A 27445-nucleotide genomic window follows, 5' to 3' on the forward strand; every position below is an offset into this window, starting at 1 on the left:
AGGCCAGGCCAGCCAGAAAAAAAAAAAAAAAAAAAATTAATGTGCAGAGTTAAGTAGCAGTTTCGTTTGGCATATATGTTTTTATTTAGTAAAAAAACCCTAAAATAAATAGAGATTCTTTTGCCACCAGGAAGGTGGCTTTTTTTGTGAGAGGGCAACCAGGGGCAGAGGGAGGATGTTGCAGGAGCCCCAGGACTGTTCCCCCTGGTTGAGGGATGGAGGGCTGATGCTGTGCACTGAGTGTTTGTGCCTGCCAGGCACACACACAAGAGAAATGATAAGGACAAATGTCTACCTGGCATTTTTTTTAAAATTATTTAATTTTGTTTGGGATTTTTAAGTGTTATGTGTGGTTTTGCTAGTGGAAATTTTGAGAGGTGCTGGCCAGATAACCCGGGCCCCATCAGGAAGCCCTGCTGCCAGCTCACCTCCACACCTTGAGAAACTTAAGCTAAAAACTCAAGTTTGTTACTTAAAAAATTATTTTTATTTGCTTTTTCAGCTAGGCACAACCAGTCCTATTTCAAGACAATTTTTTTTTTTATTTATTTCACCATGGGCACTGCTGTGATGCTCTCCAGACAACTGTGATGGAGAAAACAATCTGAGTATTATCTGGTGAATCTTTTTTCCCCCCTTTATCTAAATCTCCATCCTCCCAAGGAGTTTGGAGACAATGAATTGTTGTCACCTCGTTCTGTAGTAAACCAAGAGCAAGCCCCTTGGTGGGCGACCCCTCCTCACCCATCCCTGCTTTGCTCCCCACCAGTTCATGCTGGAGAAACTCCCCACTCCCCCTGGCTCCCTCTCGATGAGAGATTCACATTATTTATGTGGAAAAAAAAAAAAAAAAAAAAGTGCAGGATGCCATCTCCCCGCTCGCTCTGCCTGCATAAATTGCGCGTGTTTATTATTCATCGTAACACAGCACATTCTCTGTTTCTGTGTCACTTGTCACTAATCACTTATGCATCTGATGTGCGGATCCAGAGCAGGTTCTTCAGCATTCTTGGCTTCAAAACATAAGATATGCATGGGTAAGAGTTTATCCCACCCCCAAAATAACAACTTTGATACATTTTCAAAAGGGAAAGTGCATATGTTACAGTACTCAGGAGCAGCAATAACCAAACTAGCTGAGAAGTGACATGGACTTGGGTTATTTTCTTGTTGGTTTTTTTTTTTTTTCCCCTTTTTTCTTTTTTTTTTTTCTGGTTTCTCTTTAGTATTTCATGAAAAGTGTGTAAAAATCTTAACATTTGAATGCCACGCGCTTCGCTCTGCCTGCGAGATAAAGGACATTTCTCTAAAAGAAACATACGCTCCTTGTTCCTTGTTTTGATTCCCCGTACAGCTTGTCACAATGCATTTACATTTTGTCCATACATTTGGATTTGCCACCCGGGCTGTGCTTTTGAGGAAGGGATGCAAACTCTTCTCCTGCAACTTTGTGGAGGCGCCCGCTCGCCGATGGTGCCTCTGGGATCCGCTGCCTCTCGCTCCAGCGGCTCCTTCCGGAGCCATCAGCTGGGGGAAAGGCTCCTTCCTGGTGCTTTTCTCCTCTTTCCCAACTCAACCCTTTTCCCACCTGTCTCCCAACCTACAGAGCCCATTCCCACACCTGGTGGATGGTGGCACTGTGTCTATCCCACGTTCTTTCTCCCATCTCTTGCAGCCTCTGGGAAATGTCAGGAATTGCTCTTTCCTCACCCAGGTTTGCTCTAGGAAGCAGTGTGAAAACACTGGCAGCCCTGGAAATGTTGTGTTTAAGAGGCTGTTTTTTTTTTCCCCTTTCTCATGGCACTGGATGAGGACGTGAGGCTGGGGATGGAGGCTGTATGGGGAAGTGCTGGTCTGGAGGAGCCTTGGTGTCACCATGAGTAATGGTTGTTCAGCTGGGCAAATCCCACCTCTCACACTGAGAATATGGAAAACATTCCTGCCTTTTCTGGTAGCTGTCCTCATCCCCCTGCAGTGCTGCAAACCTGCTGTCCAGCCAGCTACATGTTACAGTGTGAGCTCCTTCACTGGACACCTGAAACAGATGGTTATGCCCATGTGGATGTTGGTCCCTGAACCCACCAGCACCACAGAAACCCACAGCAGAACACCTGAGATGTTGTGTAGGCCTCACGGTACAACAAAAATATGTTTTAACGTGTTTTTTTAATACCAAGCATCTGCAGGCCAAAAATTATCTGCTGTGGAAATATTGAAAAAGTCCCAAACCTGGTCAAATTGTACAATGTGAATGTTTTCTCCTTTTTCCAAGGCTGCTTACCCATCTCTCCAGGTGAAAACAGGTAGGAGGGGGTCCATACAAGGAGACAATTTTAATTATTCCTTGTTCTGCTGATATCTGATGGGAACAATCTTGATAGCGACCTCCAATTCCAAGTCCTCCTTCCTGAGTGAAGTCAGCCCTGCAACAACACCAGAGAGGCAGCTTGAAATTAGGATAAAAGAAAAAAAACGATGCCAAAAATATGTCAGCCTGGAAGGTCATTAAGAATTATCCATTTGTGCATGTTCAGATGCCAGCAGTACCTTAAGTGATTACCTTGGAGGGACAGATTTGTCTAATGAACATACAAATTAGTGATATAAAACGGTGATTGATAAATCAAATAAGAATTTATAAGTTGGCAATGAATCTAACTGGAATGGAGCTTCACTGGATGGGAAGTGAGAGGAGCTGGTGGTGTTCTCTGCTAAAAATGACTCGGGGTGGGATTTTTCCACTTCATGACACCACAGTTGTAGGTGACTGATCTGCAAACCAGCCTGCCTGTACCTCAGGCAGAGACAACTTGTTCTGAAGATCTTGGCTCACCATTTCCAGTAGATATTCTTTAAACTTCTCCACCTACACCTTTATTGATATGTTGTTTCTTTTTTTAAGCTCAGCTCAGAAATTAACCTAGGCTGGTCCCGGCATACAAAGTGTTGTTTTTTGGTTGTTTGGTTTTTTTTTTTGTTTTTTTTTTTTTTAACCATGTAATAGTTGGTATCATTCTGGTTAAGTATTTTTAAACTTAGGCACTCAAATAAAAGCAGCTGATGTTTAACTCCTCTGTTGTGCACTGACACAGCTCAGGAGGGAGCTTTGATTTTTGCCTCGGAAAGAGAGATTGCAGTAGTAGAGCAATTATATCCCTGTCAAAAAAAGAGTTTTAAAAGTCTAAAAGAGCAGGATGGTTAGCTCTAAAAACATCTTGTACGGATGGTGTTTTTCTTTTCCTTTTTTTCTTTTTTTCCTTCTAACTTTTGCCTCTTGGTGGCTAAAATCAATACAATATACACAAAGTTTTGTTTTAAATAAGCTCTTGTGGGCAGGCAGGCTTCGTTTACCATTCATTATAAACTCTCAGTGAGTCCTTACTGCATCTTCACCTTTTTGGCTTGTGTCATGTGGGGTTTGGAGCACTCCTAGTGCACAAGGGAGCACCAGCTCTACAAAATCCCTTTAATAAAAAGTGGTAAGAGCCAGCCAGTAGCAGTTCTAAAGACCCAGATAATAAGAAAGTACCACAAAGTTGTTCCATTTCATTGCTCCATCTGCTCAGTGCCTCCCTGTGTGTTTGTGAACCAAAGTTGGGTTGCAATAGCTTTGAAATATAAGATTATGGAGGGTTTCTCTGACTTGATGGAAGGGGTAACTTCAGCCTGTTGGGTCTGTGCAATTTCACACTGCCAGAGGAAAAGCTGCTGGTTGGTTGAGGTGGGAAAGGCAAGAGGATGATTTTGTTGGATCTGTTAAATGTGTTCACCTCAGCCAAAGGCAGCCCAGCAGCCTCTCCCCGAGTTGGTAGCACTGTGGGATGTCCCCAAAGGGGACACTGCATGGAGCAGTGCCTCTCGACTTGCAGCCCTCCCTTCTGTTTTCAGCTCTCCTCCACCTAGCAGCTGTTGAGTCAATTTTTTTTTTTTTTCCACCAATTCTTTGTCCCTTTCTGTGCGATTCAACCCACGCGATTATTTTTTTTTAAATAAAATGCCTTCGATGTAAAAAACAGCAGTGAGAACGTGAAGGTAAGAGCTGCTAGAGCCAGAAAACAGCATCGGGGCTCAGTCAGCTCCTCTTGGTGTCACTGTGCCTGCGGACGGGAGGGGAAACACAGCAAAGTCCGAGGGGAGAGGGAGCCCGTGAGAGCTGGTCCAGCTCCTGAAGGGCCACATGGTCACCGGCTGCCACCCTCTTCCCTCTCCTGGGAAAGGAGGAGGTTGTTGTGCTGTGACAGTGAAAAAAAAAAAATTAAAAAAAAAAAATATATATCTACAGCAACTACAAAAAACCCCAACAAAACACAAAAGAAAAACCTGCTGCAGCCCTGGGGCTCGCAGCAGCCCGGGGGAGGCTGCGCAGCAAAGCATGACACAAGCCTTGAAACATTTAGGGAGGGGGGCATGTTATTTTAATATCCTTTTTTGTGCTTAATAGAAAAGGGGTTTGTGGTTAATTCTTTATTATCTCCGACAGCAGTTCTCGCTTCGGCTCCTCTTTCTTTAACTGCCAAGCTAGCATTTTCCTTTTTTTATTGCTCCTTCTCTTCGAGGTTTGCTTTGGAACGGTGCCAGTTATCATTTCCCATTAGGGCAAATATTGCATCAAACTCATGATTAGGGATTTGAGGGCTTGGGAATATCATTCTCTAACATTTGTCTTTCATTTTCTAAGAGTCTTTTTCTCTCTCTTTGTACAGACACACACACACACACACGCCTGTGTATCTCTGGATACACATATGTGTGTGTATATATATTTATAGAGAAGGAGGATGAGTGCTGCATGTGTCTGGTGACAGGGTAGCTTTGCACTTCTGCACGTGTCTATTTGTACCTAAAGTTCAAGCCTCTTTGAAGGTTTAAAGCACTTTAAACATTTTTTGACAAAGCAAAGGGGATTTCTCCTCATGTGAGATTTCAGAGGAGTCGGAAGGTTAGTAAAGGAAGAGAATAACAGATTTGTTTGTATGTTTGGGGTTAAATACTTGAGTTTTGCAGTGAAGGAAGGTGTTAAGAACACACGCTGCCAGTGTGGAGACGAAGCCATTACCAGGGAGCTGCTACCAGTTTCCCCAACCTTACAAAAATTGTGGTTTTTAATTGTGCCTTTTATGTACCTTATTTACCACCTACCTGTGGTCCAGTTGCTCCATTTGTAGCACTCTCTGCTAATGAAGCAGCAGGAAATATTACAGTCCTGGAAATTAACTGTTCTGCTGTGGTACCACCTCTGCTGAAGGACAACCTAGATATCTAAGCTCTCCTTGGACATCCTGAATTACTCTGAAAGATGCTGCTTTCTGGGGGTTAAAAAAAGAGGATCAAACATCCCGAGGAGGTCAAGAGGCAGTGCTGGCTTGTGCACTCACGTGGGCTTCAAGGCAGCTGGATTTTGGCTCAAGGTGCTTCTTCCTTTGCTCACCCCCAACGTTTAGGCACTGCTGAGATGGTAACAAACCATTCCAGCTGCTGTTTCTTTCTGATGCTGGCCTACAAAACCCCACGCTCACTTTCACTCCCTAATTTTGGGGGGCATTTTGGAAGAGTACATTTTTTTTCCATTGGTGAAGCTTTGCCTATGCCTGGTCTGGGGGTGTGTGGGTCTGCTGCAGGTGGTTCCCACCACCCCCAGCTGCTCTGGTGGGGTTGAGGAGGAGAAGAAGGGCTGGTGGTGATGCTTGGGGTCTGTGGTCCCCCCTGCCTGCCCCGACCATGTGAGAAATGGGACCCCTTTATGCCCAACAAACCACTTAACCTCTTGGCACATCAGCTGGAACATAGGGAACAGTTTCATTTCTTTCCTTTTGCCAAGAGCATCACTGCTCTGATCGACCAGGGCCCACAGTCTTATTTCCACTTCCAGCTAAGTTGGATTTGGGCAGCTGATGGGGAAAGAGGAGAGCACATTCATCTGGGTAAAATCCCCTGGCTGGAGAAATAGCCAGCGGGGAAGTTTTATAAGGCAGGCACACAAAGCAATATCAGCAATATCCAGAGCAAATCTTGGTTGGGAGCTGTCATTTTTTTTTTTTTCTTTTTTTGCACTGGCCTGGCAGTGGCTGGCTGAGGGTTTGGGGAGTGGGTGAGATGAGGAGAGGTGCTGGGGGATGCTGACACTCACAGCCACCGACAGGTTCCTCAATACAGACATTTCCAAGCAGCCAATTTGCCTGCCTCCAAAAAATTTATTCTTCAAGGCTTGTTCCCATCTGCCAAAAGAAAACATGTCATTTAAAACAACAAAAAAAAAAACCAAAAAACAAAAAACCCCAACAAAACACCCCTAACACTGACAGGAGTGCAGGGCTGAGATAAAGCCTCTGCTTTTACCTGAGCCAGCCCTGTCCCCCACAGGCTTTAGTGACACTCAGCTTTTAATCACCCTTCTCCCTGGCAAGCTGACAAATATCTTTCCCTTTAATTCACCCTTTCTTTTTTTCCCCCCGACAAGTACAGCTCTCACTTCATTTAGATTTGTGCAAAAAGGAGCTCGGGCACAGTGACTCAGTCATCGTGCAGATTAAATACCACGTTGCCTCTTTGCCTGCTTGTAGGACAATGGCTGCAAGTTAAAATTATGACAGTAATTTCAGTAATTTTTCCTGCAATTTATTCTGATAAACCCGTGTGTTTCTAGCTCTGACCTGCTTCCTCTGCCCTCCCTCCCTGAAAACAAAGTCATGGTCCCCACATGGGGAAGCTTCATGTCAAGGGAGGGTACATAAGTTATTTTAGAAATCTTAAAGTGATTAAGGCCAAAGGGTGGTTAATTATAACATTCTAAAAACACAGCTGCTAAAAAAAAAAAAAAAAAAAAAAAAAAGAAAAAAAAAGTTTCAAGCAGCCAACAACTTGTTATTATTTTGTCATCATCTTAGGACATACTTACGACATATGGGAAAAATAAAAGCTTAAATCTCCCTCCCCAAACTGTCCCCACAGCCCTGGGGCCAGCAGCATCTTTTGAAGGAGGATGCTCAGCCCTGGCTGAGCTTCCAGAGCCTCCACAGCTGTGTATTTTGCTGGGTTTGCTGGAAAAACTGTGGCTAAAGAGATAAAAAAGTCCTTGCTGGTATTGCCAGGGAGGAGGACTCTGGAGCTCTGTAACCATTTTCACACTGCCACAGGAAAGAGGCAGCAGGAAAGAGCAGCAGCCCTCTGGGGTTTTTTTTAGGCAACCTCAAGAGTAAAACTGCCCACAGGAGGAAAGCACAGTTTATTTCCCAGAGGTGTTGGGTGCTCTGAGTGGGGGAGAGGCCCCACACTGCCAAACTGTCCATGCACCAAGGCCATAATGAGTAAGGAGCTCCTATGTGGGCGTTTTATTGTCTCCTGGTATTACTCATGCTGGTGTGCTTAAAAAAATAAAAAAAAAAAACCCAAACACCAAACCAAAACCAACACAAACCCCCACTTTATTTTAAAACTAGAAATCAAGCAAGGATGGCTTCTAACTAAGGATCGAGGTGGAGGCTGTAGAGGAAACTTCATTTCCTAGGGTGAGCACCAGCTCTTCTGGCCTGGCAGGGTCAAGGGCAAGCCAGCCCTCTAGAGAAACACTTCCAGCTCTTCTTTATAGAAAAAAGTCATTGGGGGTTTTAAAAAAATAGTGTCCATGGGTGTGTACAGCCAGCAGCACTGCTGCAGCTCATGCAACATGGGAAGTCTTTCCAGACTCCCCCTTACAGCTGCCTCACCCCAAAGCTTGCAAGAAACCATCTCCAGGAGGACCTGAAGTCAGGAGCAGGATGAGGAGCAGGACCCAGCTGTCACTGCTGGTGTTTTATCCCCCCTTTGCCCCACTCCTGCCCTTTGTCACCTGTGGAGCAGCCGGGGTGCCTGCCCACTCTGAGCCACCACCTCTGTCACCCAGGGCCAGCTTTCTGCTCCTAACTCACTGCAACACATTCCAGCTGAACTTGACACTGTGGCTTTTTATAGAGGAGCTTTTATTTCTTGTATAAGTCTCCAGGATGTTTTATCTGTTTTATATCCCATTGAATCCTCTGTGAAACTGCACTAGTTTACAATAATTTTATTACTTTATTAATTAAACGTTTTCCAACAAGCTAGCTATGGCATTTCTTATCATCAAGGGTTCCATTAGTTTTTAATGGTGTGAGACAAAATTACCATTTACCCACATGCAATTTAAGAAGCATCATTAACACAGAGAAAGCACCAGGTGGGATTTCTAATAGTTACTGTTTCTCATTTTTGTTTTTATTTAAAAAGAATAACTGGTTTTGAGAGTGATGTGGGGTTTTTAAATTTTTTTTTTCCTGCAAGGTTGCCAAATCTTTACTTTGTCGTTTTTTGGTTGTTTGGGGATTTTTTTTTTCTTTTTACGTTCAGGATCATTTAAAATAACGTTCTCCTGTCTCCTGAGGCTCTCCCCAGCCGTTTCCCTGCCCAGCACGGGGCTGGGTGGGTAGGCAGTGTCTCGGCGCAGCCGGGTGAGTGTGTTGTCTGCACAGGAATCACCAAGAACAAAGACTCAGATGCAGGGACAGCGAGCGGGGGTGAGCCCGGCTCTGCGGGTCTGCACACGCGTGTGTGTGTACACGCGCGTGTGTGTGCACACAGGGGTGCCCAAACCACCGCCAGCTTCTGCCCTGCGTGTCTGTGGGTCTGGAGGTGCAGCCCTGGGGCTGTCCCAGCACGGGCTCCGCACCCCGGGCACCGGGAGGAGGGGATCCTCCTCCCTCAAGTTCTGGGGAAACTTTGGTTCTGCCCCTCTGCGCTGGTTTGCCATGGGAAAGACAAGGGGAAGAAACAGGACCGTAGTAAATATTTACCTTAGACGAAATGAGAATAATTAAATGGGAACTTAATTACTATATTCGATTCAATTATGCTGACTATTGACTAATTGCTGACTCAGCCCATTTACATGTTAATAAATGTCTTTCCGTTCCTCCTTGGTTCATTTTCTAGGTTTAACAATAGGCAGCAGAGTCGTTGGATTTTCTTTCCCCTTCCGAAACCCCCTTCCTAGAATTCACTGCTTTTGCATCACTCCCTGACCTCCTGCTACCGACACGGCCACCGCCACCCTGCCCGGGGCCACCACTGTCCCCGGGGTGTCCCCAGCACAGGCTGGCGCTGGGGCTGTGGCGGGTCCGGGCGGCAGCGCCAGGACCCAGATGGTGCCCGATCCTGCGAACCGCCGAGCGCGGGAGGGTGCGAGGGGTATTTAGTGGGATGTGTTTGACAAGGTGTTTCCTTCTTTAAAGGGGAGGGGAGGACCAGGCAGATGGTGTGGCTGCATCTAATGACATTCCCTGGCTGGGGATCCGAGCAGCAGACAGGAGAGGGGCACGGGCACCTGACGCGCCGCTCTGCTCGGCTGCTGGGAGGGAAGGGGACAAAACGGCTCCCACCGCCTCCCCACTACCTGTTCTGCCTCCTTATTTAATTTGCCAGCCTGCCCGGGGGGCGATGGAGGCCCAGGTGGCTGTGCCATCACCGCCACTGCCACCGCCGTGCTGCTCTGTCCTGCTGCAGGTTGGTGCTGGCACTTGTCCCACAGCCTCCCCAAACACCTGGGGTGATGCTCTGGGGAGGAGGAGGAGGGTTAAAAACAATGCTTTCCTCTCGGCGCGTTACAATCCCAAGCAGGATGGTGTTTTTTATGGCTAGAGGCATCTATTAAAATAGAAACAAATTTTGTGTCTCCTAAACGCGCAAGATAATTGTTCCATGACAAAGAGAGCAAACACACGGCCTCTGTCTTAGACACATGCTGAACTGAACTTCTGGTCAGATAAATTTCTAATTAATTTTCTTGTGCAAGCCACGGAACAGAAGCTCTGATTATATATTAGAGCAAGAGGTGCAAAAATCTCTTCCTCCATCCAGGCTATCACATCACCCCGCTGCTCTCCTGCAAAGGGGCTCTGGGGGGGCTGCCCCGGGGCACAGGGCACAAACCCTGAGCCTCCCAAGCCCCCCGGTCCCCTGCAGCATCCCCCGTGCTGGGACAGAGCCCGGTGGCCAGGGACCCCCACACGTCTGGGGGGTTTGGAAGCGGTGCCAGGCGGGCGGGCAGCGCCGAGCTGTGGCTGGCACTTTATGCTAATGGGCCCCGTCATTATTTATTCCTTTGGAATTCATTACAAGCACATTATTTGGGATCGGCTCATTTCGTGTCACCAATGCATCCATAGGATTTTTTGGATTGTGCCCTGGTTAATAACGAACGAGTCCATTTCAAAGCCTCGCCCTAGGCTGAGTTTTTAAGGCAGACTTTAAAGTCGCAGCAAACGGCTCCAAAGCCACTCGGAGCCTCCTCACAACCCAGTGACAAGTGTGCAAAAAAAGTGTCCCCCTGACTGGCACCAGCCACGTGGGCAAGGAATTATTTTTATAAGTTTCTTTTATTCTTTTTTTTTTTTTTTTTTTTTTTTTTTTTTTTTTTTTTTTTGTTAGGGCAGCTGAGACCTGACTCTTCTACCATCCCCCAAACTCTGTACTGACCTTGTCTAAAGCAAGAAAAAAACCTCAGCAATACTCTGGGAAAATTCTGTCTCGCTTTTCATTGAGCAACAGTATGTTTGGGTACTGTAAAGCTGTGCAGAAGGAGGAAATCTTCACTGACAGAAATCTTGTTTTACTCAAAATTATATATTTGCTTCGAACATGGCACTTTCTAAAAAAAAAAAAAAAAACTTTATAATTTTTACATGAAATTCCCATGAATACTTAAAAAGTGATTTTATTTTGAAAGCACTGAAGTGCCTTCAACTTTTTTTTTCCCCTCCTCTGCACTAGAAACTTGGCAATACCCTAAAGCAAGTAGAGACTTTTTTTTTTTTTTTTTTCAAGAAAGGTCTCACCCAAATCTTTTGCCAAGACCTGATTCTAAGCCACAGTTAAAAGTTGTTCCTGGAGGGGCAGTGCAGGGAAGTCCCTGTCCCCTGCAAACCTGTCCCAGCTCAGGAGATTGATCTGCACCGTGCTTTTTATTTGGATTTTTCACCAGGTCTCATCACTGTATCTCCCTGAGGACTACACCAAGGACATTTTACAAATGTTTGTGAAAGTCTACCAATAATTATGATTGCATAAACAGCATTTTTGTGAATGCAAACCCATCTGCATCCTGCAGGGTCAGGGAGGTGCTGGGTGGCTGCAGAGGCTTTCCCTAGAAAGAGTCAATGGGATTTTTCACGTGTTAAAACTGGTCACTAGATCCTTAGCCAAGCTCTCCCTGAGGTGGTTCAGCAGCTCTAACATCCTGGTGAAACCAGCAGAAAACCACAGCTCATCTCCCTGTGTCTTCCTGGGCCTGGAATCCAAGGCAGAACCCACCAGTGAGCTCTGTGCCCTGGACACAAGCTCTGTGGGCAGCTTCCTGCCAGGGTTTTAAGGCTGCACCAATGACTTTGCTTTATTTCATTAGAATCAATAATTACAGTTCAGGTAATCAACCTGAACCAACAGCTGACTGCAAAATCCGTGGCTGGTTGTGGAGTATTTTGTATATATTGCTCGTGTTGTGACACATTGTGATTTTTTTCCTTTATGCAGTTCTGTTGGCACTGTGTTGGTCTGAGGAGAGTTTTGGGCCAACGTAAGACCTTAATTTTTTTTGAATGGCTGCAAGAAAAACATACAAAAGACTCAGCAGCATAAAGTCCTAGGATGTATTACTCTAGTGCTTTAGTTCCCAGTCTCCTCAAAATCCTCACAGCTGAGAAGGACTGCTAGAAATCTGTTCTTACTCATGGCAGGATGTTTTAAACAGCAGGGGAACAGGTTCCTCACCCAGCCCCTTTGCAAAGCTTTCTAATGATGCCACCCCACTTCCAGGTGGGAATTCCTCCTGGACCAGTGGGACCTCCTGTCCTTGGCCGTGCCTGTGCAGCCCAGGGCTTTGCTACTGCCTTTAGGTCCTTACAAAGTGCTGAAGCAAAAGCTCTCTTCAAGGCTCCAAGAAAAAACCCATTTGTGTCTGGGGTGGCAGTCACACCCTGGTAGGTTAGGACATGCCCATGCAGCTCACTATGTTTGGCCACGTGATGCCTCCTGTCACTCAGGACAATCCCACAGGAATATTTACATGGAGAAGACGTCGGTGCCCTTGGGACACAGGGATTTTTAGGGAAAGAAGGAACTGACCTCGTGCCCAAAGGCCAGAGGAAATAAAAGGCGCTATCAAAAAAGTCAAATAAATCCTTGGGAGCACCACGCACGTTTTTCTAAATAAAGATATTGTGAATAAAGATAAATGAGCTACTGAGAGGGGAAAGAATCAAGCAACAGCCCTCTGTGTGTGGATGCACACAGACACCCAGCATCTTACTGGAGAGTGCCACGAAGTCAGCGTGGGCTGGGGCTACACGTGTGTTCTGTCGGCTCGCGTGACCACCGCAGCAGAATTCCTCATTAAAGAGGGAACATGAAGGAGGCTGCACTCCTCTGAATGAACCCCAGCTCCATTTCAGAACAAATACAGCTGCAGCAAGCGCTGCCAGAGCCTGTGCTGCACAACTTCAGGCAGCATCTTTCATAAAACAATTATAGTTTTTTTTTCTAGATGCAGCGAAAGCCTTGAAAAAGTTTACTTGATGTCTAACCAAGCAATGCTGCATCTTCAGATTTGAAGGGGAGCTCAGAAAGTTAGTTTTTTATTATTCTTCATTTAAGTATTATTTTTTAATTGCAGCGTATTAAACATAAAATCTGGTACAATCTTTAAAAATAAATAGGACCTAACTATAAATGGGCCCTGTTGTGTTTTTATCTTTGACAAGCAAGTAATTGCTTCTCAAATTTATCAGTTTGTTTATGCAAAAACCATTTACCAAGCCTAGCTCAAAAGCATCAATTTCATCATTATCATCTTATTAATTTAGCCAAGCTATAACACAGCTGATTATTCCTGAGTAATATCCTCTGCAGCACATCATGTGTGGCAAAACCATCTGTACAGTACCTATTTAATAAATAAACCCTCGGCTAAATGTCTCTGTTTATTGAGAACTAATGTTTATAGAAAATATAATGGAACTCAATAAATAACTCAGCTTCATCAACCTGCATATGAATCAGTACGAAGAACGCTGACATCATCACCTTTCAAGTACCAGAGAAAGCAAAATTACCCAAAAGAGCTATAGAGTCAATATTAAGGCATTAAAACTGCAATGAAGGCATATTAATGCTTAAAACTTCATTGTTGGCAGTAGAATTGCCACCACGGACATATTTTATAACTCTAAGAATACTTAGGCTTTATGACTGTTTCTTTGTTGAGTGCCTTGCACTTAATGTAGTTTTCCACTTTAAATAAAAAAAAAAAACCTCAAGATGTTAAAAAAAATTAAATATATACATATATATAAAAAAGAAAGGAAAATTGCTGATTTTCTGAGCATTCGTTTTTAAAATAAGGCAAACTGCTGATTCCAATTGTGGGGATGGAGGAAGAGGCAAACTTATTTAACTCCCTGAGCTCCTGGCAGGAGGATGGCCCAGCAGCACTGCACAGGGGCCATGGAGCAGCCCAGGCAGAGCTGGAGAGGTTACTGACATCGTATCATGCCTGGGTTTAGGGAGAGCAACCCAAGCTGGGGCTCTGCAGCCATCGGGATGCTTACTGCTGGCTGGTTGTTCCCACAAAGGCAGCTCTCACCAGCTGATTGGGTTTGGTGTTCACAACCATTTCCCTGCCACAAATCAGGTGTTTCAGCACACCTCTTAAACCCAAACAGTGAGATTAAATCCTTACAACTCCTTTCCTAGGACCCTCTGAGAGACAGTCCCTCTATTGCTACCTTTTGCTGTACTGATTGCTTGAGGAATGTCAGTTTTTCCCTCAATTTAAGCGAGGACACTGCCTGCCTGTGGGCACAGGATGGACACCCAACCACCACTGCCTTCTGCAGCCCCACCTAAGATCCCTCTACCAGGAGCTGGATTCCCAGGAGCCAGCTTTCCATGGGATAAAACTTCCCGGGACACTGCATGACCACCATGGTACCTCCAGCCTCAGTGTACGTTCTTCACATCCTCCCACAGCACTTCCCTGCCCCGTGGGCAGCTCTAAGTCTCCTCCAGAGTCACTTCTGGTGGGAGGCAGCAGTGAGGCTGCTGGAAAGGAGCTGAGAGCGATCCCACGGTTCCACCGGCACGTCCGAGCAGCCCGGGTGCTCTGCAAGTGCCTCGGGTTTGTTGGTTTTTTTTTCTTTTTTCCCCCCTTCTCCTCAACTTCTGTTGCACATATGCAGCTCTTGTTTGCCTCCCTGAAGAAACCAGCAGATCCGCAGCGCTTCGCCGCCTAATGAAACTGAACATATTTACAACATATGTGAGGCGGCTCCTCGCGAAAAGAACCATTTGTGGTTAACGAAGAAAGTACTCATGGCTCTGCTGCTAATTGCAGGGCTGCCTTTGGCTTGCCCAGAGAAGAAAAAGGTAGTGCCATGGTTGCAAAAAAGCAGTGTCTTTTTTTTTGGGGGGTGGGGTGTTTTTGTCTTTTTTTTTTTTTTTTTTTTTTTTTTTTTTCCCCGGCTGCTTCTTGATGCCACAGGATCAGCAAAGGGATCCGTGGGGTATTCTGCAGACAGGGAGGGAGGGAGATCCCCGTTGATAATCCTGCTGTGGCTGTGCATCAGCTGAGAACCTGGGTGGGTTTTGCCATTCTGACTCACACACCAGCCGTGAAAAGCTGGAAGGTTTTAATTAATTGAAGTGTCTTACTATACCCTCCTCTCAAAACTACCCCTGAACCTTGACTGCGCTGCTAAAGATAAATACCTTGGGTTTTCCTTTCAAAAAAAGAGAATGAAAATGGTGATGATGATGAAGGTCTCTTTTGGAAGTATAAACTGCAACATCTCCCCATTATGAAATGGGGGGAAAAAAAACCAAACCCTTTTGTCGCTCCCCTTGACAATCTCAGAAATCCATTCTGATCCATGGCTTGAGAAGATATCAGTACGTGAACAAACTGCCACCAAACCAACCAACCCACAACTGCTAAGTCCCAAATGAACCCTAAATTAGAAGCGTGTAAACCATCAAAGCACTCAAACAGACCAGCAAGCATTTTAGCTGAAAAAAATCAGGACCAAAATAGGAGATAAATGCTGCAGGGCAGAATATACAATTTTAAAGGCTCATTCCTACGTGATACAGAGAGCTGATGTTACCCAGTCAGTGCTAATGCATCTGCCTGAGTGGGAGGCTGACGATTTAATTCAGAGGAATTTGGGTTCTCAATGAGTTTGCAGATGCACCAAGCTGCAAGTGGCAAGGAAAATGGCTTCATGGCTCTGCAGACCAAACCCAAGTGAACACAAACTCCTTCGGCTGGGACACACTTCAGTTTGTGTTTGTAAGTGCAGCCAGTGGAGAAACAAACTCAGGGCTTGGGCTGGAGTAAAGCCATGGACAGGACACTGCTCCAGGGAACCACCTGGCTGAGGGGAAACCTGGGCACGTTTCAGAGGGAAATGAGATCCCACCATGTTTGTGCTTGGGGAGAAGACCTTACAGCAACTGTGAAGGAACCCAAGGAGATTCTCCAAGCTGGGCGATGCTCATGGAGTGAGATGAACACCACAGACATCCTCCAGCTGAAGGTCTCTGACCACCAGTGTGTCCCACCAGGCTCTCACCCCATCGCCGTGGCAGCCCGCGTGCCAAAATAGCCTGGCTGAGGCTATTAAGGAACTAAATTGCATCCTTGCTGTCCGCTGGCTTCCCGAGGGCTGGCTTTGTTTCCAGGATGGGTCGGTGCCAGTGGATTCAGCACAGCAAGAATAGCAACCCCTCCATTACTGGGAAACTGGACAACAGCTGGAGGGAAGGTCACGGGCTGGGCTTGTGACCACGGGGCAACCAAATGGGGCCCGGGCCTTCGGGGCCAGCAGCCCCCCAGACACCCCACCCCATGGGGGACCTTGGGGGCACGGCTCTGCTGATGGGGCAACCCAGGGCCACCTCCACTGGGTGCTGCCCACACTGCTGTGACAGTGACAGGAAGCTCCTGAGGTCAGGAAGGGGTCCCCTGGGTTATTTCAGGTTGGTGATTGCAGGTTCTGCCTTTTCGCCCCCGCTTGGCTCTCATGTGGGCTGAAGGCAAGAGCAGCCAAGGGTGAGGAAGGGCTGGGAGGTTGCTCTGGGGTCAGGGTCACTCGTGGTGGTAGATCCACCCACAATTTCACCAGGAAGGTGGATAATTATCCACCACCTTGACATCAAACCAAACTGCTCAGTGCTGCTTGAGAAACTGGACAAGGAACAGCCCTGTCTCACACCACATCCCTTGAAGCACATAAAGGCATCATACACACTGCTCACTGTCCCTACCACCACACGGCTCCCATCCCTGTTCCCACCTGGGTAGCCCATACTTTCCCACAGGGTGTTGCAAAGCATGGACTGAATGCCCCTTCTTTGGAGAAATCACTCACTGAGCAAGGACACGAGCTTAGTCTGAGCTGAGAGCTCTTGGTAGACCCGTGCTATGTGTTTATTGCCTTTACCCTCACTGGAACTCCTGGGAAAAGGTGTTGTGCAGGGCTGGTGTGCTCTGCCTGTGTGACCAGGGGCACTGCTGCCCCTGCACAGGCCACCCATCAGCTCTGCCCCCCTGCTTGTTTTCTTCATTCTGATACAGACTCCTTCGTGGTTTCATTTCCTCTGCAAGCTCCAGGGCAGGAGCAGCTACTCCTGCTCTTTGAGTGATGCTTCCTACAAGACAAAAGCTCTGGAGTCAAAGAGCTCCATTTCTGCAGTGCCATAATGCACACAGATCAGAGCCATGTCACTGCCAGGTGCCCTGCAGCCCAGCCCAGTGCCGTGGAGCTGGAGCCAGGGGCTCCCAGCTTGACCCACAAGGACCCGGTTGGGTTGGGTCCCGTTGGCAAAGCCAAACATTCCCGTGGAAAACAATGGGCTGCTCCCTGTGCCAAGAGCAGAAATCATGGCTATTGAAAGGCACTTGACAGGAACGTAAATAAATAAAGATCCGCTGAAACAGAAACACTGGAGGAAGGTTAATTTCTGAAATCTGTAAATCAGATGTCAGATTAGATTTGTGAAGTACTGAAGAGCATAAACAAGGAGACCATGAGACTGTGATTAATGAAAATCAATTAACTTTGTAAGAGCTGGAAGATAAAACCAGGGGAACAGCCCTGCTCTTGGTGGGACCCCAGAAGGGCTGGGGCCATCCTCTGGGCTTGGAGGGGTCCCAGGGGGTGCCAAGCCAGGGACATGCCAGGCTCCCCTCCTGCGCTGGGGCTCTGCAGGGACATGTGGCTGTCACCTGGCTGGGGAGGGTCCCCTTCCAGCCTCCCTTTCCCCAGCTGCTCACCAAGGCAGCCATCCCTCCACCCCACCTGAAAAAAAATCACTTAAATCTCTAACCTTAAAAAAAAAAGGAATAAAAATTGCTCCAAGCAGGCCTGGGAGCTGCTCCCTGTGCCACGTCCCTGTGCAGTATGGGGGGGCTCCTCTGGCCACTGCTGCAATTGGGGTTTCCCCAGTCCCGTGGCCATAATTACATTTCTCAGCCTTAATATGTTGAATTAAACACCTACCTCTGCGAGGGGAGGAAAAGAGCATGCTGGATTTTTTTTTTTCCCTCTGCAAACAAGCAATTTGCTGCATGCTGTAATTTGTCTGCATGCTGGACTTTTTTTTTTTTTTTTTTTTTTTTTTTTTTAATATATTTGGGACACATGTAATTTTACTGTGATGAATGACACACATTAGTGACAAGCCCTCCTTGCTGGCCGGGCCTGGGGAAGGAGCCACTGCCACAGCCTGTGGGATGCTTACAAAGAAACTTTGTCAGCAACCACAGGAGCAAGAGCCCCTTCCAAAAAAAACAAAGTGGGAGCAGAGGGTCCTGGGGGGAGCGGGTGGGTGGCAGGTTCAGGCTGGGGGGGTGGGGAAGCCCCCAGGGGAGCAGAATCCGGGCACAGGGAGATGTGGAGAGGATTTTTTTTTTTTCCAGGGGGTTTTGGGAGGCACCCCCCCTGGCAGGCAGTGTGCTCCCCACCCCAGAAGGGCTGCCAGACGGGTGGCAAATAAACCACTTGCCATTTCTTTCCTAATAGGGGCCGGCGGGTGGGTGGCAGGAGCCAGAAGGGGAGGTTTGCTGCACAGCCTGCCAGGGACTTTGTGACTGCCATCCAAGCACTGGGGAGTGACTGGTGGTGGGGAAAAGCCCTTCTGCCACGCAACAATATTTGGAAAACTTTTTATTTATTTATTTAAGTTTTTGGGTTTTTTTTAAACCCTGGGGAAAAGAAGGCTGAAACGTCCAGGGTTTGCGTTAATGGGGTGACAGCGGTGCTGCACGGGGTGGCCTTTTGTTTCTGAGAGAGACACCAAAGGTCTGGACACTTGGTGCTGCCTCCCTAGGTGCTCAAAATGCTTGGAGAGGAAAGCAGAGCTTTGTTCTGTGACAGCACTGAAGTAAAAATGATGCCGTGGTGTTGCCAGAGGCCAGCACACCAAGAACCAGGGAAGGATTTCACCTCCCTCAGGAGGTTTTGCTCCCTAACTCCCTGCAAGCTGGAGCAGGATTTTGGGGCAGCCTGGTCCCTTGGCCAAAGGGAAGAGGATCTCCCAAAGCACAAGGAGAAACACAAAAATGAGCAACTTCTTCCCAAGCCAAGACCATCACCTCTCCTGTGCTCAGCAAGGCTGCCAGGCTCTCCTGGGAGAGGTGGCTCCTTCCTTCCCTCCCTCCCTCCTGCCCAGCCACTTCCCAAGAGCCTCTCACAGCAATCACTGGCACTGAAGTGCACTTACCCAGACAAAGCCAGCAGGGATCCCAGCTGGCTCTCCAGCAAGGGCCACCTGCCCCCCAGGTCTCACAGTTACCACCAGGTAGCCCTGATTACTGCCTTATCAACCTGCCTGCATCTAATTAGTAAAATCCAAGGTACGGAACCAAAGGTGCCACCACACGTGCGTTTTCCTGTCACTTATTTTCCAGAAGTGACTCTCACCACCCCACACACTGGGGACAGGAGGGCACTGCCAGCTGCTGTGGGGTGACAGCGCCCAGGGCTTCCCAGAGGGATGGGTGGTTTGGGGTGCTGCAGTATGGGGTGCTTTCTAAGGGTACCTGGAGACTCAGACCTGCTCTCCCAGGGGACAGGTGGCACTGGGAACACCACAGGGGGACAGGGCCTGCGCCCACAGGGATGGGAAACCTGGGAAGTGGATAAACAAAATCCCATTCAGCTCGAGGGAAAACAGGAGCTGAAAAACAGCCAGGCAAAAAGGAACCCAAAGCACACATGGTTGATCTCCTCCAGCAATGGGCAAGACACATTTGTTCCTACAAATGGGTGTTGGTGTGGGGACAAGTGTCCTGTGGGGCTGCTGCTGTCCTGGGACAGGGACAGGCCACCCCTGAGGAGGGGACAGGAGAGCCCCAGAGCTGACACCTGCCCCAAAACACACTGGCAATGCACCCTGCCATGAGCAGCATAGACAGGGGGTAGCCCAAAATGCCAAAGGTGCTGCTGGAGGGGACAAGGTGACAGCTCCTGGGGCCAGAGGAGCCTCTGGGAAGTGCAGCTGGGATTTCTGAGCTGTGTCCCAGCAGCATCCATGGCTCAAACAGGGCCCAGGGGCTCCTTGTGCAGGAGCTGGGTAAAGGCATTGGGAAGAGGAGAGGGCTGATGACCCCCAGTGTTTACAATCCCAGCACCCAGCTGCAAAGCTGTGAGAAGTACACAAATCTGGTTGGTATCATTCCTTTCCCCCCAGGCAAGAAGCAAACCAACTCTCTGAGACAGGACCCCTCCACAGAGCCAAACAGAACACCAGTTCTCTGCAAAGCTTTGCAGGAAAAGATTAAAACATCCTGTTCTCTCCCAAGCTTGCTGCAAGCCCCCCGTGCCCTGCTGGTACCAGGCAGCTTGTCTGGAGCTCCCTGCATGGATTTGGGGGTGAGGAGGAGGGGAAAGCACGTGATCCCAAAAACTCAGTGCAGGGGGATTAGAGTCCCTGACCTGCCACAGACTGCCAGGGCAGTCAGCACAGGACTGAGGGATGGTATTTGAGATCAGATACTTTTGAGATCGAAAAACTTTTATTTTTTTCCCAACAGAAAGAGAAAATGAGGGCAGCACAAGCCAGGAGCTGTGCTGAGCCATTCCTCCAGTGGCACAGCAGCAGCACAAACCTGTCTGTCACCCCAGCACTTCCCTTCAGCTTTTCACAGCTAGTTAGATGGGAGTGTTTAAATACCACCCTGCCACTAGGTTCTTCATCCCAACAATTTATCCCAGAGACATTCCTCAGCCCCCAGGCCCCTGGACACCAGCCTGCCAGTCCCCAGCTGGCAGGCACCATCTCCCTCCTCCACCTGGCTACTCTCTCAGTAAATAAATTCTTCCTAACATCCAGTCTAAACCTCCCCTGGTGCAAGTTCTGGCCATCTCCTCTCGTCCTGTCATTTTTTACTGAGGAGAGGCCAGCACCCACCTCCCTAAAACCTTACAACTCATTGCCCAAGGCTTTCAGATACAGCTCAGGTACTTGGAGAGTCCCTGAACCCAGCCAGAGCTCCCCAGCAGGTTATCACCCCAGTAATCTTTCTTTCCATGAAGTTTGGCCCAGGTAGCAAACTCTGCAAATGGGAAAAACCTCAAGGGACAAAAGATGCAAAAAGGTGATGATGTGCTTGCTGGAACGTGCTGAGAGGAAGGCAAGGTGAAGTGACAGTGACAGGAAACCAAAATAATTAAGATGGGAGCAGGCTCATTTCCATCCCACGGTGAATTTTGGGTTTATTATTTTTTTTTCTTTGTGACAGAAGCGACTGGGAACAAAAGAAGTGAAACTGGAGCAGAGAACAACCCCAGGAGGCCATCTCAGGTCATCAGCTTTTACACTGGAGTGGAAGACACAAGAGGTAAAGCTGTGGCTCTTTAATGTGCTGGGGTTGTTCCCTGCAGCCCAGGCAGGGCTATAATCAGAGCAGCAGTGGGTCAGGTTTAGGTTCAGTACAGTATAATTCCATCACAGGGGCCATCCCAGAATACTTTTGGCAAACTCAAATATATTGAAATTGCCTTGGCTAGTGGCTTGCAAAATGGCTGTGGAAAGTCAAGATAATTAGAGCATTCTGGAGAGCAGAGACAGGAAAATAAAGGGTAGCAGACAAAAAAAAAAGACAAGCCAGTAATAATAAAAAAGTATTGCAAACACAAAGAAAGTTTCAGAAGAGAATAATTGAAGGGAAAAGGCATACCCAGCAGATTGGAGTTGTGTCATTTTTCTTTGGAGGAGGGAAGGACAAGCACACCAAGTAAAAAAAGTCCAACTTCTCAATTTCAAATTAATAAATGAATTTAAAAGCACCAAGAAAAACACAGCTGGGAGCTGCATAGGGTTTCTGCATGGACTGAATTAGAAATCAAAGAGGAATCATGAGAGAAGGAAGTCACTACTTTTGGAAGGGACATTTTGAGTGGATCCTCACGTGTTTGGCCTGACTGGGAGTGGGACAAGGCAGGTAACAAAAAAATCAATTTTGGAAGCCAAGAAGCAGCAGCCCCTCAGTCAGTGTCAGCACATCTGGGTCCCTTCCAGTGCTTGAATCTCCACCTCAGCATGTGTGTGGGGCAGACCCTACAATTACAGCCTTACCAGCCCTGCTTAGCACCGTGTCCCTTGTCACTGGAAACTTGAGATGACCCCACAAGTTGTAAGACATCCCAGCCAACAGGAATTCCAGCAGCAGCTACAGTGGGATGAGCTGTGCATCCATCTATTCCATCAAAAATAGACACTGGGCTAACACCAGTGCAGTGTTGGGCACTCCCCCTGGTTCAGCCCCTTACAAAACCAAACCCCACATCCACACCCCACACTTCTGCAGACAGACAGCTTTGCTCTCAGCTCTGGGATGTGTTTGCCATTTATATCCTAGTTTCCCACTCTGGATTTCTACTCGCTATTCCCTTTTTTTTTTTTTTTTTTTTGCATTTAAGCATCCAACCAAATGTGTTTGTGTAAGAGTTTGGGTCCCCCCAAACACAGCAACAGAGATGTTCCTCTCTCACACCAGGCAAGTTATGCTTCTACATATTAGCTACACATTAGTTACACAGAATTTAGATGTATCCTTACTATAAACACACAGAGGGATAGATAACATCCATGTGCAGTTCCCTTCTCCACAGAGGAAGCAGCTTGGATGACTAACGAGTAACTTCAGCACCCACTTTGTCAGCAGCAAGCAGGATGGGGGGTGCTGGCCACCAGACCTCACCTGACACAGAGCACAGCCTCCTGCAGAGCCCTGGCAGCCCCCTCCTCCCTCCCGAGACAGATACCATGGGGGGGACAGCAGCATCTTCCTGGAGAACCCTCCAGCTCGGAGATTTTGCTCCTCCTCTGCCCTCACTCTTGATTTCTGCTCCAAGAAGAGGAGAGCACCAAACCAAAGAACTTCTCCCCAGCCTGAAGGGTTTGATAAGCATCACCCAAGGAACCACAGCTGCTTTTAGCAAACATCTGCCAGCTATAAATGAGGAGCAAATTTGCAATAAAGCTGAGCTCACCCCCCCTCATCCTAACCCTAACCCACACCAGCAGGCTCCAGGTCCTGATGAAGCATTTCAATGTGCAACACAGAAAATATGGTACCTGGAAAGGCCTGGATGTGCAGCTCCTGATGCAACAAGCACCAGCCCTGCTCTCTTTTCATCCTTGTGGATGTGCTTTGTTATTAACTTTTCATGTGACAACTGTTTGTGCATTAAAAGTGCTTCACAAAACATAAATACTGGGAGTGAGGACTTCTAAGAGCCCATATTAGCAGGTCCAGCCTGTTAAATGATGGTGGCTGGGAAACTGGAACACAAGTCAAGGAGGTCTGTTTTGACCATCCTACCCTCGTTTTCTATTCTTTAATTAACTACTGCTTTTAGCTATTCTTTTTTTTTTATCAGTATTATATAAAACTAGGACAGAGTAAATGAAAATTTATAATTTATAAACAATCTGGGGGAAAAAAAAATCACTGAATTATTTATGGCACTTCTGAAATATGTGTTTGTTACTTGTACAAAAATTAGTTGTTAGGTCTTAATCACAGCAGTACCACAAATATGCTGGAAATTAGGACTCACAAACCTGCTTGTTTGGAAATTGAAAAAAACCAACCCTGTAACTCTACCTACAATTGGAAAACCCAAACCAAACTGATTCTGAATGGTCTAGTTAAACAAGTGCCAATTATTGAATAATTCCCTGACCTAAACAGAAAGTTATTGTATATGGAAAGATTTTTTTTTTTTTCCTGGAGAGTGCTTTATACCAGATGCCCTTTTAAATTGTTTTGAATTCTCTGTAGGCAGTAGATAACTAAACCTACAGAATGTAGTAATGGCAAAAAGGAAGCAATCAAGTTGGCCACTTCTAGTTAAGAGTCATGGAAAAGGCATCTGTTCTATATGAATTGCAGACTATAGGAACTTTGACAGTTCATAGACCAGACTTAATTTATTAAACTAAGTTTCTAATATAAACAGTAATTCGTTTCAGGCACTGACACTGAAGGTCTGGATTATGTGAATAAAACATAGAGACCTCCACTGGCCTCCTGAAAAAAGGTAGTTCTGCTGCATGGGAGGAAAAGGACTGAGGGTGCCTGTATCACCAGGAGCACGTCCTGCATCCCTCGTGTGTCTGTCACCAGCAGCATCCTCCAGACCAAGGCTGGCAGCTCTCAGGGAAGCTGCAGTTTCAGGTCTTCAGAGAGATGCTCATTTGCAACAAGGATTAATGGGGTGAATACCAAGGGGAAAAAAAAGATCAAGAGAGGGATGTTTCAGGGCTGCTTGCCTTTGTGGGAAGGCTGGAAAACCCCACATGAAGCCAGGGCAGGGCCTTATCAGGGACCCACATGCTCAGCCACCCTCTCAAGTGACATTGACCAGTGCCTACACCCATAGGAAAATAACTTCTCAGTGGCACCCAGCCTGATGCAGATCAGCAAATGCTGCTCTGAAGTACCCTAAAGAAAGGCCACCACTCAATGCATGATTTCTGGGGGACCCTTGCTCTGTCTGCCCAGCCTGGGCTCCATCCAGGGCTGGGAGAAGCACAGAGCTGGGAGCCTCAGAGTCTCAACCAAATGTTTATCTTCAAGCACTTTAGTCATTCAGGTGAAGGCAGGCAGACTATTTCACTGCTTAAAATCAGGCAGGTACCTAAACAAGTTTCCTGGATCAAGTTTACATTCAGCTCAAGTTTCAAGCCCTGGCTTTGCTGTAACTTTGACCAAAAGTTTGGTTGCAGCTCGGAAATCACACACAACTGTTTCCTGATGTCACCAGCCCTCAGGATGGCAAACCCCAGCCAGGATTCCTACCACACCACCCCCCCAGAAAAAAGTTACGGAAAAGAGTGACGGGATGAAAGCATCCACCAGTTTCTGGGGGTGGGAGCTGAAGTGAGCTCCCTGTTGCCCCCCACTCCAGCAGGCAGCCAGGGGTGGCTTTTGTGTGGAGCTTGGCTGAGGCTGAGCTCAGAGTGTTGCCAACCCCAGCTAATTGCTTGATTCCCCATCTCATTTGCTTGAGAACGACTGAGAATGCCAGACAGCACAGGGTCTATAAAATCATTAATTGAATTACTAGGGTGGAATAAGTAGCACAGCAATTTGAATGCAACCATCATCCCCCCCCTCCTCCTCTCCTCCCTCGTGTTTTAGAGACCAATCCTACTGTTGATATGTGCACAGCTTTGGAAGGAGGCTCAATAAATAGATGTGCTATTCCAGCTAAACAAATTTATTTTTCCAGCTGTTCTACTGAATTAGTAAATTGCAATGTTGACTTCAGACTATCTTCCCCATAAAATATATGCTGGCCTGTATATTTTACTGGCACTTCTTTTTCAGCACCTCATTAAGGACTGATCCAATCCACGCCCCAAACTATTGGAATTTTGCTTTGACCCCTGTGAGCTTTGTGTCAGGATGCAATAGTGATTCCACCCAGATTTGCTGTTTGATTGCTGAATCATCAGCAAGATCTTTGCATCCTCTTCCCTCTTACTTGGTTTTCCAGCAGGTTTTTGGGTAATAACTGCAGGTACGAGTGGGCTTGGAGCTTTTGGCCAACTGGTTGAGCACGTGTGGTTTCACCAGTGCATTCTGATGGCTGCTTGTCTGGGGAGCAAGGAGGAATATTTGTCCAGCCTTGACGTGCAAACTTCTCTCTAGTCTGCCTCTGAGTTCAAATGGACTCAAAAGCTTTCCCAAATCTGGCAGGTTTGGTTTGCCACCGTTTCATTTCCACCAAGGCACAGTCAGCAGCAATGTCACTGGGGCCCAAGAGCAGCATTTCCAGCTCCTGTGCCAATATAAATGAATTCTGGACCACAGTTCAAATTTACCATGTTTAAAAGCAGCCTCACCTTTCAGCTGGCAGCAGCCAGGGGCACCCGAGCTTGGTGGCCTTCACCAAAGGTTTGGGTTCTCCCAGCATCACTGAACTCATCTTTAATAACACAAAATAAATCAACCTGAAGCCTAAACCCACACGTTTTCTCCTCTAGGATAAAGCTAACCCCAAACCAAAGCAGAGCAGAACTTCAGGACAAACAAATAAAGGACAAATAACACTCTCTCAATGTCCTGAAGCGAGAGGGGTCTGATCCCAGCTCCACATCCATTAGGGAAATGATTCTGCATGTTCCCTCACAAAGAATGAGCATTTTCAGTGGCTTTCCCTTAAATTAAGCTGACAGGTGACCACTGCACACTCTTGTTAATCTTTTCCTAAAAGCTTAATGTTACTACTTAGTAGTTTACTAATAAATCAGAGAAAATAGGTAATGTCATTCTGGCTTAGCTCTAGATGGGTGACTTCTCTTTGTATTGGGGAAGCTGCAGAGGAGGTCAGGTGGTGGCACAGAGTGCAGGGAGTGGGACGTGGGGGAGCAGTTCCCTTCCTTCCCACCCCACGGTGTGGGACACCACTCACACCATCACAACCACTACTGTCACACACACCCTGCCAGTAACTGCCTCCTCCCATGCAAGAGCTGTTAAGGATGGTCATCAATTTTCATATGCTTTCAATTACTTTGATCCTATTTTTTCATGATTTTAGCCTTTCTTTTCCCCCAAAATATTCAGGTTGTAACCTCTTAGGGTTTTGTGTAGGCTTTTTTTCCAGCATCGCCGCTTTTGTCATCCTGCACTTGATGTTGCTGCTGAATTCCTTCTAGTTAGTGGATTTCCTGCTCTCAGTGCCAGACCAGTGAGCTTAAATTGGTAGCTGGGACTACAGTTTTGTGTGTCACTGATGCAGCTTCAAGGGGACATCCCCAGGGGCAGCCCAAGTCGGGCAGTTTTATTTTACTGCCCAGGAAATGGCAGAAAAAATGGGAAGCAAACAGAGCCACAGAGGAAAAAGGACCTCATCCCTGCAGTATCTACCATGCATCCCCCATGCAGCACTACAGGGCTTGCCCTGGGTTTCCAGTAGTCCTTTTACCCCCTTTACTGGCCTTTTAGGTCTGTCTTTGCCTACGTGGAGTGGGTGTCCCTAAAAACCAGTGGTCACCCATTACCTGTGGCACTGGGACCATAAGCACAGCACGTGGAGCAAGGCTATGAGGGAAACTCACCTGCTGCTACTTCAGAACCTGGATGATGGCTCTGAAAGCCCAGGCTCCCTGGGGACACCCTTGGGCATGAGTTGTCCCATCACATGGGTGTAAACCAGGAGTAAACCCCTCCAGTGAGCAGGGTTAGTGCAAAACCAGTAGGAGCAGGAAAGAAAACACCTGTGATACACCTGAAATGATCCATTTGGCCCAGAGCATTTACCTCTCTGAAGGCATTTCTGATCAGCTGCTGTTGCTACAGATGGCAGACTGCACCTTGCTGCTCTCTGCGGGAGAGACCCGAGCAGGAGGAGGACAAGGGCTGTCCCCACACTGGGCCCTGTCTGTCTGGGGAGCCAGGGGCCACTTCCCCTTTCTGGGCAATTTTTACAAGCAAAGCAGCAGCTCCTTTGGTCCTTTCTAATGCCAGATCCTGCCTGTATTCTTAGGTGCTCCTAAAGCCTCTTAATAACTGCTTCCTGGTCAGTTTGATTTCTCCTTATTAACTTAATAGCTTCTCTGATAAGCAGAAGCAACTCCAAGCACCCAGGAGCCCCCACCAAGCAATTCATCTCATTTAAACCAGAACAGGCAGTTCTGTGCCAGAGAACTACGCATTTTTCGCTGCACAATAGATGGCAGTAGAGAAAAAAGGCTGAGAACAGGCAATTTATAGTTTGGAATATGCAACTGATTTCTTTTCCTCCCCCCCCCCCCCCCAACCTCCCTCAAATCACTGTACAGTATTTGTTGCTTTCTTCTCAGCAGAGCTTTCCTAGAAAAGGCAGTCTGGTGCGGATGAGGCTAGATGAAATAAAAGATTCCTGCA

The 27445-nt window shown here is 47.2% G+C and overlaps 1 long non-coding RNA gene across 2 annotated transcripts in view; it reads right to left on the reverse strand.

Moving 5' to 3' along the window:
- Positions 1–661: 661 nt before the first annotated feature.
- The window catches only part of LOC139797892 (uncharacterized), a 44641-nt gene continuing 17857 nt past the window's right edge, over positions 662–27445 (reverse strand). The window contains exons 2-4 of one of the 2 annotated variants that reach the window (XR_011726615.1): positions 6128–6215; positions 2282–2423; positions 662–2035 (exon numbers count right to left, since the gene is read on the reverse strand). This is a non-coding gene — a long non-coding RNA (uncharacterized lncRNA). Of the gene's footprint in view, positions 2036–2143; positions 2424–6127; positions 6216–27445 lie in introns of those variants that run through there. The other variant, XR_011726614.1, reaches the window with a different exon arrangement.

The sequence above is a fragment of the Heliangelus exortis genome, chromosome 6 (genome assembly GCF_036169615.1).
Source record: "Heliangelus exortis chromosome 6, bHelExo1.hap1, whole genome shotgun sequence".
Taxonomy (NCBI): domain Eukaryota; kingdom Metazoa; phylum Chordata; class Aves; order Apodiformes; family Trochilidae; genus Heliangelus; species Heliangelus exortis.